The sequence below is a fragment of the Callionymus lyra genome, chromosome 5 (assembly GCF_982586985.1).
Source record: "Callionymus lyra chromosome 5, fCalLyr1.hap1.1, whole genome shotgun sequence".
NCBI classification, from domain to species: Eukaryota; Metazoa; Chordata; class Actinopteri; order Syngnathiformes; family Callionymidae; genus Callionymus; species Callionymus lyra.
Window position 1 is genome coordinate 17607449 of NC_141822.1, and position 9806 is coordinate 17617254.

Genomic DNA, 9806 nt, shown 5'->3' on the forward strand with positions numbered 1-9806 from the left:
TTTCTTTAATCTATGTTCTTTATCTTTACATTTAGATTGTGTCATCTTGCACTTTATTTTTATTGAACTTTGTTCTTGTTCTTGTTTTATGAATCCATCATCTGTGTTGCTGTGTTCTGGAAAAACATTTTCCCGAAGAGAGACCTCCAGAGGGATCCATAAAGTTTATCTAATCCAATCTAATCTAGGACCTACCATACATGTCTCAGCGACCCGCCTTTTGTACCCGACCCGCCAATTGAGCACCAGGCTCTAAAATGTTGGCGCTAAAAACAAGCTGGAGTAATGACTAGGTGTGAACACACCAGGAGCTGGGTTCGTGTCGGCTCAATGACTAACGTGTCAAGGAATGTGCAGTCCGGCTTAAAGAACCTCCTGTAACCACCCCCAAACAATATGTCATGGGGATGACTGGAACAAGTCTTTGTCTTTTAGATATAATCCAGATTATTGGGTTTATTCAAGGTGACGATTCTTTAGTGATTTAACTCCAGTGGGTGGATGAAAGCAACTCGCTTGAGAAAAAACCCTCCTACCGGGGAAAACGGATGACGCCCATCCAGACAGTGTCTTTCCTGTCGATGAAGATGGCATTAAGGTTTAGAAAGAGGTCAATGGGATTCCCTCAAGCCACAGAGGGTGGGGATTACAAAAGTCTGCAAAGAGCTGCTTTTCTTACAGATTATGTGCAATCTGTCCTTGGAAACAGAGTGACATCAGATACTGTATCAGAATTAACTCTGAGCCTCTCAGAGGAAATTGAGTATTGACTCATCGCGACTCAAAGAGAACGACCTAATGAGGCTTTTCTTTTACTCCATCAATAAATGACAAAACAAAACGAATGTGACGACGCTGGGAGGAGACACGGAGGCTTCATGTCTGATTCAACACATTTATCTTTTTTATTTTCTTCCACAAATAAAGTTATAAAACAGGAGGAGGGCACTAATAAAGTCCTAGGTGGTGGCATCAGAGGTACTGTCTTTGATGAACTGCTGGAGCGAAGCCTCGTAACTGTGGGCCAGAATCCACTGAACAAAGAGGAAGTGGTGGTGGGAGACACGGAGATATAAGCTACGCCTACAAGCGATACTGGGTTTTTCAAAGAAAGATCATGTTTTTTATCACTGCAGCAGCTGTGAGTCTTCTGTGATGACCAAAACATGTGTATTTTCCCCTTATTTAGCTCGACTTTTCTTAGTTTTTTGTTGTAAATATTCAACGTCTAATATCATTGGATAGTCTTTTGTTTCCTTACTTGTTTATTCCAAATATAAATGAAGAATATTAAGCAAGGTGTCATTTATGTGTCAATAACCAATGCTTCTGGACTAGTTTGCTGGTTGTAGTAGAGTAGTAGAGTAACTTTTAGACTTGCTAGACTAGTTCAGGTTTGAAAACAAAAATCTAATTTTAATCAGTAAAAGGAAGTTTAAATGTTTAACCTTTATTGTGTAAAGAAAAATAGCAATAATGGTTAAGAAAAAAAGGTGAAGAATGCTAAGACAAAAAACAAAGAAATTGAATTGTCATCAGAATCATAAAGTGAGACAATTCTATCGTTATTGACAAAGCAGACACAAATATATTCTGTCAACCTTAAAACTATTCAAATATAAAGGAAATGAGCTTTAATGTTTTGATAAAAGTGAGATCATTTCTTTAAACATGTTTAACAATAAAATATCCTGTCAAAACACGTCTTGCTGTTTGCAACGTTGCTTTTCTTTTGCACTTTTTTTTCCTGCTTAGATGTTGTCGCCCCTGCTAAGACCGTCCGCTGTTCCCCTAATAATAAACCATGGGTAACAAAGGAGGTCAAGGATGTCCTTCACAGGAACAGGACAGGGACGTCATGAGGTCAGCACAGCAGGAGGTGAAGAGATGCTCGAGGGAGGCAAAGGAAACCTACAGGAGGAGGTTGGAGGAGAAGCTGAGTGGGGAACAAATAAGAGAGGTCTGGTGATGGTGTTAATATCATCACTGGACACAAGACCAAGTCTGGACTGGAGTGAGAGGAACCACTTGCAGCTGAACACCTCAAAAACCAAAGAGCTGGTCTTGGACTTTGGGAGATCCACGTACCTCGGTGTGTGGCTGGACAGTAAACTGGACTGGTCCTGCAACACAGACCATGTGTATAAGAAAGTCCAGAGTAGACTGTACTTTCTGAGGAGGCTCCGATCATTTAACGTCTGCAGGAAACTCCCCTGCATGTTCTACAGTCTGTGGTGGCCAGTGTCCTGTTTTTGTGGTGTGTTGGGGTGGAAATGTGTCCAAGAGGAGTGTCAACAGGTTGATCAGAAAGGCTCTGTGGTCGAAGCTGGACTCACTGGTGACAGTTGCTGGGAGAAGATCACTCGACAAACTACTGTCCATCATGGATGATGATTGTCATCCTCTGAACACTGTCATCAGTGAGTAGAGAAGCAGATGGAGTGAATGAATGCTCCTTCCCAGATGCAACACTAATAGACTCAGGGACTCATTCATTCATTGTGCTATTAGATTGTTTAATTCTGATTTTGGGGTCAGGAGTGGAGTGAAAAGAGTCTATTCTATGTTAATCTTTGTATCCTTTTCTTTGTTATTTTTCTTTGATCTATGTTCTTTTTCTTAAGACTGAGATTGTGTCATCTTGCACTTACTTTTTATTTTAATAGAAACTTTGTACTAGTTATTTTTCTTTTTTCCAATTTCTAACAATTTCCCAAAGGAGATCTCCAGCGGGATCAATAAAGTTTCTATCCATCCATCCATCCATCCATCCATCCATCCATCCATCCCTCCATCCAATCAATGATACACATCACCAGAGGCTGTCGTGATTCATGCGTTCAGTCCCAGAGCATCAGATGTTTTTGCCAAAAAATTATATGAATATGGATGAATTCCTAATATCATGTGTAGGTTGGATTTGCTGCGAGGTCAGTTGGAGAATATATTCTTACTGAAATTAGCCACCTGAGGCGAGAGTCCAGATCCCTCTCTAAGCCTCTGCAGTCGAGAATGATTCACTTGTGAGCCCACTGCCTCGGTAACGCTCTAAAGTTTGACAGCTCGCTCAATTCTGGGAGGTTTTTAGTTGTTTTTTTGAAGTTCTGCTTCTTATAATTTGTACCTGTCCTCGTTGTACCTTTGTCTGACTGGACTTGTAATCGTGCCGGCGACCATTAGATCAGCTTATCTTGTCGTCACTTCACTAATCAAACCATCTACTCTTACCTGTCTAGATTTTGGACATAATACCATCACTGATGTGAAAAACCTGACCTCACTTTGACGCTCAAAGCTGTGACAAAGGACTGGAATATAATTGTGTGAAAGGCAGGAGCAGCGTCAAACATTTAAATCTTTTTAGGCAGCCGCCTCCAAATCCCTACTAAGACCACCCCAACAGATGGAGAGTACATTCTGTCACCGATTCATGGCGTGCTTAGTTTCAGTGAGTTCCTTTCCACCAGGATTTCCCCCCCTTTTCAAGTACCCCTCCTAGTACCTTGGAGCGGTTTGCTTTGTGTGTGTGTATCTCCTCCACTAGGGGTCGCCATTGAGGAGTAACCGTTTCAAAAAACCAAGACGCGGCCATAAATCCTCTCCACGATGGCCTTCATTTTTTTTCTTCTCATCAATGTATGAATACGATAAACCTTCTTGATTTATGTATGAGGTCCTACCTGCCTGTTATCTCCGACAAAAAGGAATTATGGAACCTACATGAACAAAAAGATCCTTCTATTTTCACGCTTATGCTGCAGTTTCCCAACCAAATGTGGTGTAGTTTATCTTAGGGGTGACATTCAAGTGAGGGGCTGAACACGGAAGAAAAAATGAGACGAAGAATTTAAAATGGGCGAACAATATTAATGGTATAACACGACAAAGATCAAACACTATACAGGCATATAAAATACATATTAAAAATAATATGTAAAAACATCTCGTTGAAATTTACAGTAGTACAAATCCTGTATCACTGGGTTATTTAGAAAAAGAAAATTCCCATGATTAATAGTATCTTTTTTAATTTATGTCTATTAATTTTAAAAGATAGTTATGGAAGTATCAGTGCAGTGCACAGAATATGTAATGGTTGAATTTATTTTTTCTTAAGACTTTTAATGAGTCCCTTGTGATGTTTTAAAGCATTAAATAATCATTTTGGTATAATTTAATAAAATCATTTTCTAAATTCAATATTTTTTAATCTGTAGCATCAATATAAATTTCAGTGGTAACAGACAATACCAATAAGGTACCAAGATACTTGAACGAACTTTCAGCCAATCATGCTGGCATTATTATAACATTTATATATTCTCATAGAATATGTTTTTCTTTAGTATTTATGACATAATAATATCAAACTCGATGTTTGAAAAAAGATTAATTCATTAAAAAAAAAAATTCCATTTCCTTTTTACAATCCAACCTTTCAATATACAAATTATTGAATTAAATAATTCAAATAAACAATTAAATGCAACAGTAAATGTCAACAATTGAAATGTTAAATGCAACCTTTCAATATTATGATGGCAGTTATATACTTCTAAAGGCAGTTCAACACTTGCCTATTAAGTGGTTGGTTCTTCAGATTCTCACCCTCAGTCCATTGTCAACTGGTTTAGGAATCGTTTGACCATGACGTGGTGGTCCAGAACATTTTCAATGAATAAATGAATGTAGATGTTGCATCTTGGCAAAAATCATTTTCGTTGTCTTTCGCTTTTAACAGTTTATTTTCCTGTCCAAACAAGTAGGAGCTCTCTCCCCTGCGGTTAATACAAAACTCTGCAGCGAGAATTCTGAGCCGCTCTAGTAGAAGAACTCACATTTTCCTGATCCTTAAAACTCTTCACTGGCTGCCAAAATAACCTTTACTTACTTACTTACTTTGTTAAGAGCACAACACGATGTCTCTACTGACCTCTATAGAACTAACCCAACATCCGTGCCAAGAGAAACACCATCAAGCCTCAGCAGCTGCACCTCATGACAAATTATGACCATATTCCAATCAGCGAGAACATTATGACCGCCTGGTGGTGCCTGAGCAGATATTCTGCTGCTGACATGATCTATCTGAAGTAGTCAAGACAACACCAGGCAGAGAGCGGTGAACCGGGGGTACGGCGTCGTGAACGGCGATGCTCGGTGACACATGAGGGGAAGGTGTTGACTTTACAGCAGAGGTCAGAGGTCAGACCCACTCATGAGGCACGTCAACAAAGCACAAAACCTCTCTCAAATTAAACGTTTTCACCAGTTCAAACTCCAGTATCTTGTTTGTGTGAGCGAAGGAGAGATTCAACAACCAAGTTGACTCATAAACACTTAGTGATTGTTTCGCTTTTAACGCCTCAACGTGAAAAAGGAACAAACTTTCTGTTTTGTTCGTACATGACTGGCAATGAACCAGTGTTTGATTCTGATCTTTCTCAGCTCTTTTGACATTATTTAAGTAAGGAATCGTCTATGTTTCCACCGAGAACCCTGGTCTGGAAAAGCGCTATACAAATAAAAATTACTTACTTACTTACTTACTCAGACAACAAATAAGGGATTTCTGACATGTGTTTTTCTACTTTGTTGTTTAAAGGTATATAAAAGTCGCAGATTTAATCTATCAACCTGATGGTGTTCAAGAACGTTGAACTCTGAATGTGTGATTTAAATATGTCTCACTCATTTACCAGTCAAGATGCATTTCTTTACACACTGCAGTACCAACTGGAGACAGCTAGATGGCGACATTGATCGCGCCACTATTTACATGCAGAATTCATATTTTGTACCATAAGACAAGACGTTACCCAACTAGACCCTCACGCGGACACGATCACTTTTCCATTTTACATATAAATGATTCACATCTTGAAACTCATAGTGAAACGTCTTGGAGAACTCTTACACAGTTAATCTACATTTTGAAACATCATCTTTATGAGCTAAATAACCCCAGGCTACATCATTGGGAACTAACTTGAAACGTCAGTGTTTACCAAATATCAGTGAGTAAGGTCATCCCAAATTCCTCTCCGCCCTTCTTTTTTTTCTGAGTGATCAAGTTCACATGATTGCACTTTTGGACTTATTAAATAGGGAGAGTGACTACACTGACAGCATTGTGCTGCAACGGCAGATCCAACATCCAGGTCATGTGTTTGTGAGGGAAAATAATTATATATACTGTAGCCGTGTTTCTGCTTCGACACAGCCATATGCTCTTTGACTCTCAGCTAAATGAGTGTCATAAAAGGATCCTTGTTTCGGAGAGAAATCAGATTATCTTGGACATCTTCCATATCCAAGTCCAGCGAAATTGACTTTCTCCGCCTTCTTAGGTTATTGGAACATATAATCAATGTTTATGCTGTGCCTCAAATTATATCTCCCGAGCACAGAGACAAGTCTATGTTGGCGCTCGATCATTAATTTACTTTTCAAGTTAATAAAGCAGCTTCAATTTACTAGTTATGTGACGATAAATGGCAGCTTTAGCCCACCAGATGGTTCCAGAAAGTATTTTTCCTAAAAACAAAAGAACATCACAGATAAACGCTGTTTGCTCAGGAGACAAAAATGTTGAAATTGACTCAAGTCGGTTTTTGTTTTTTTGGCAGCCCAAGAGAGACCTCTTCAATCGGTTTTCCCCTCTTGCTTCTCAAGCAGAGTCAGGGGGTGCAGCATGATTGAAGCTCCCCCGCCCCAGGCTCCAGGGTTCTGTGGGATCCGAGTGTGCTGACACTGTAAGCACGGCTGATATGAGAGTCTGATCAAAGCTGGCTCATTCTGCCTGACCGATTTCCACAGGATTAGGGATTAGGGAGACAGGACGCTGGGAGAGGCATAGAGACAATCTAAAGGGAGACAAAACCTGGATGATTGGGAAGGATGGGAAGGCGAACCAAGGTTCATCAAGAACTTAATGGACATGGTCCAGAACAAGGGGACCCCTTTCAGAGTTACTGGGTCTTCAGTAAGTCTAATCAACAAGTCCACATCTGGACAGAGACCTCGAGCTGAAGACCCAAACAATGTTCCCGTCCAACACTAGCACACTTAGACCAACATGTGAAAAGAACGCCTTCTTAGTATTGACTACTGAATAAAAATCTTAGCTGTTAAACAACTATGGAAAATATATGGATTAAATAAGATTTTTTTTAAAGAGGAAAGTCAGTTATTGATAAATAGAAAAATGGAAAAAGTGAACTGTAACTTTTACATTGTTTTTCAAATGACTAACTTTCAAGAAAATTATTAAATACAAACAAAACTACGATAAATGAAAGAATATTAAATAATAACAAAAAACAATCCATGGTAACAAATATTCTGTCTAACACACCTCTAAGTCAACGCTTATATTTATATATATATATATTTATACATAAAATTATCAAAAAGTTCTCACATTGTATTTCATAAAAAATCTGCATGATTTTACTTGTTTAAAACTGACACGAAGAGTGACATTAAAAAAGCAAAAAAAAAGCTATAAACATCTTACAAAACAGGACTCCCAAATGCCTTTTTTTTTTTTTTTAATGAATGGCCTCGCTGAACTGTGAGAGTATTCATCAACACCAATAATTCTCCTGGTATCTCTGTTCCCTGCAAGTTCACTGTAAGCCCGGAGCAGCACGAGAGGCGGTAGAATAAAGCACAAATATGTGAGGCATTAGAAAAACAGTCCCAGGGTAAACAGATTTTTAAGGCGCAGTCTGGAAAGTTCAGATACGTTTGGGTCGAGTCCCATGCCACCTACTTTGAGATAAGTAGTAGTGAAGAATGAATAAATAAATATAACCATTCGCTGTCCTAGGGGCGTACAAGCAATTCCACAAATCTAAACAGGAAATAAATCTGATTACGACAGGAAAAGCGCGAGCTGCTGAAGCATAAAAGTCAGATTGAATAGATTGTCGAAATCCATGCTTATCCAATAAAATGGAAAACTCATTTTGGGGTATCGAATGGAAGCAAGGTACTCCTTCAGTATTTGCGTCGCTCTTCGGATCTTATGGCTTTTCTGCCTCTGACAACATCCAGATGAGAGTATTTATATTCTTCATTCTTACCGTGGACAAATAGTCTCAAACAACCATGACATTAAATAACATAAATCCAAACGTCATGTGATTATATTCAATGTAAACCATAATGTTTTATGTCTCCATTGGCTGAAAGTCAAACAGTAGCTCAAGATACAATAACAAGCGAGCAGCAGTGAGAAATTGCAGCGGTAACCTCCAACCACACTGGTCTGAACACTAAACTGAGCAGAGCCAACACGAATAACAAGTTGCAATTTTTGGATGGTATATTTATTAAGTTGGTTTTAACGTCATTATGCATTTTATGTATGTATTATTCATAATTTAATGCAATTTCAAAGTATGCACCTGATATTCATTTTTGTAAAGCAAAACAAAAATACAGATGTTTTTCCTTAGATCATGTATAACCATGATTATAATATCAATGAAAAATAATCGTTTTGGCCGAGCAGCTCCAACATCAAATAAGAACATTTCGGATTCTATTTTTCAAGTAGTTAGCGTTAATGTAGCTCAAGCTTTTTAATGGAAACGAGCCTGAAATGGACAAAACACTTTTTATAAACACGTCAAAACTGTCAAACTGTCCATTCATTGTTAAATCCATTTTTCTCCATTTAACTCTACATCGCTCTGAGAAGGCCTGTTAAGTACTTGACTATGGTGTTACTGAATCTAACCAAACCAAAATATGCCAAAATATATATCAGCTTTAAAACCTGTTAGAGTCTACTGTATCCTCTCGTCCTCATTGTTCCTTCAGCTGTGGAGGTTGTACTGACTACATCTAGTGGCCGGAGGTTTAAATGATAATATTAAAATGATATTAAATAAATAATATGTAAAGCAATGTGTATCTCTACACCTTATTTTCCGTCATTGACCTTATTTGTCAGCGAAAGCCAAAAAGGCCAAAAACAGTTGTGTGCTAACTATTACCTTATTATTACTCATTTTCTTCATAACAAGGTAAACTGCCCTGCAGCTTAAATATTAAGCCATTTTAAAGTCGAAAGTCCTCTATTGTTTTTTGCCTTCTTTGACCCCTAAGAAACATCAGCATTTATTCAGAATCTGTCGAAATCAGACAAAAAATTATGCTTCCACCATTTTAAGTCCATGAAAACATGTTAAAGGGACAATAAAATATTGAAAACTACATTAAAGGCATTTGCATTTGAAATATTTTTGTGATTGTGTATTTTATACTGTAAAAATCTCCAGGGAAAAGTAAAGCATAAAAGAACTAAGATAAAAATATGATTTGAAAGCCAAAACAAAATATTTTGATCAACTATCATGAAAAAAATGTTGATATTTAAGTGTATTGACGTCTTCTAACACCACTACCGTGTAGTGTATCAAGTTTCTTCTGAACCTGCCAGTCGACTTCATGTCCTCACCGTCACCTGTGATTGGACGCTCTGCTCCTCGTGGTCAGCGGTGAATATTAATGAGCGCGAGCGAAAAGGGCAAATGGGATGAAAAATGGTGATTATGGGAACTCCACCATCGGGACCGCCTGACTGGATTTAAAAGGGCGAGATGTCGGGTCAGGGAGGGGCGGCGTTGCTCAACCGCACCAGATGTGCTCCTGGCCTGTGTCTCCGGCTGATTAATCATCTGCTGCTTCACGACACGGACGCTGGAAGATTACTCTACACCCGCGCCAGAGCGCCGTGATCTAAACAACGGCTGTGGATCGTATCCGTCAGACCCATGGCATCCTTTCACGGC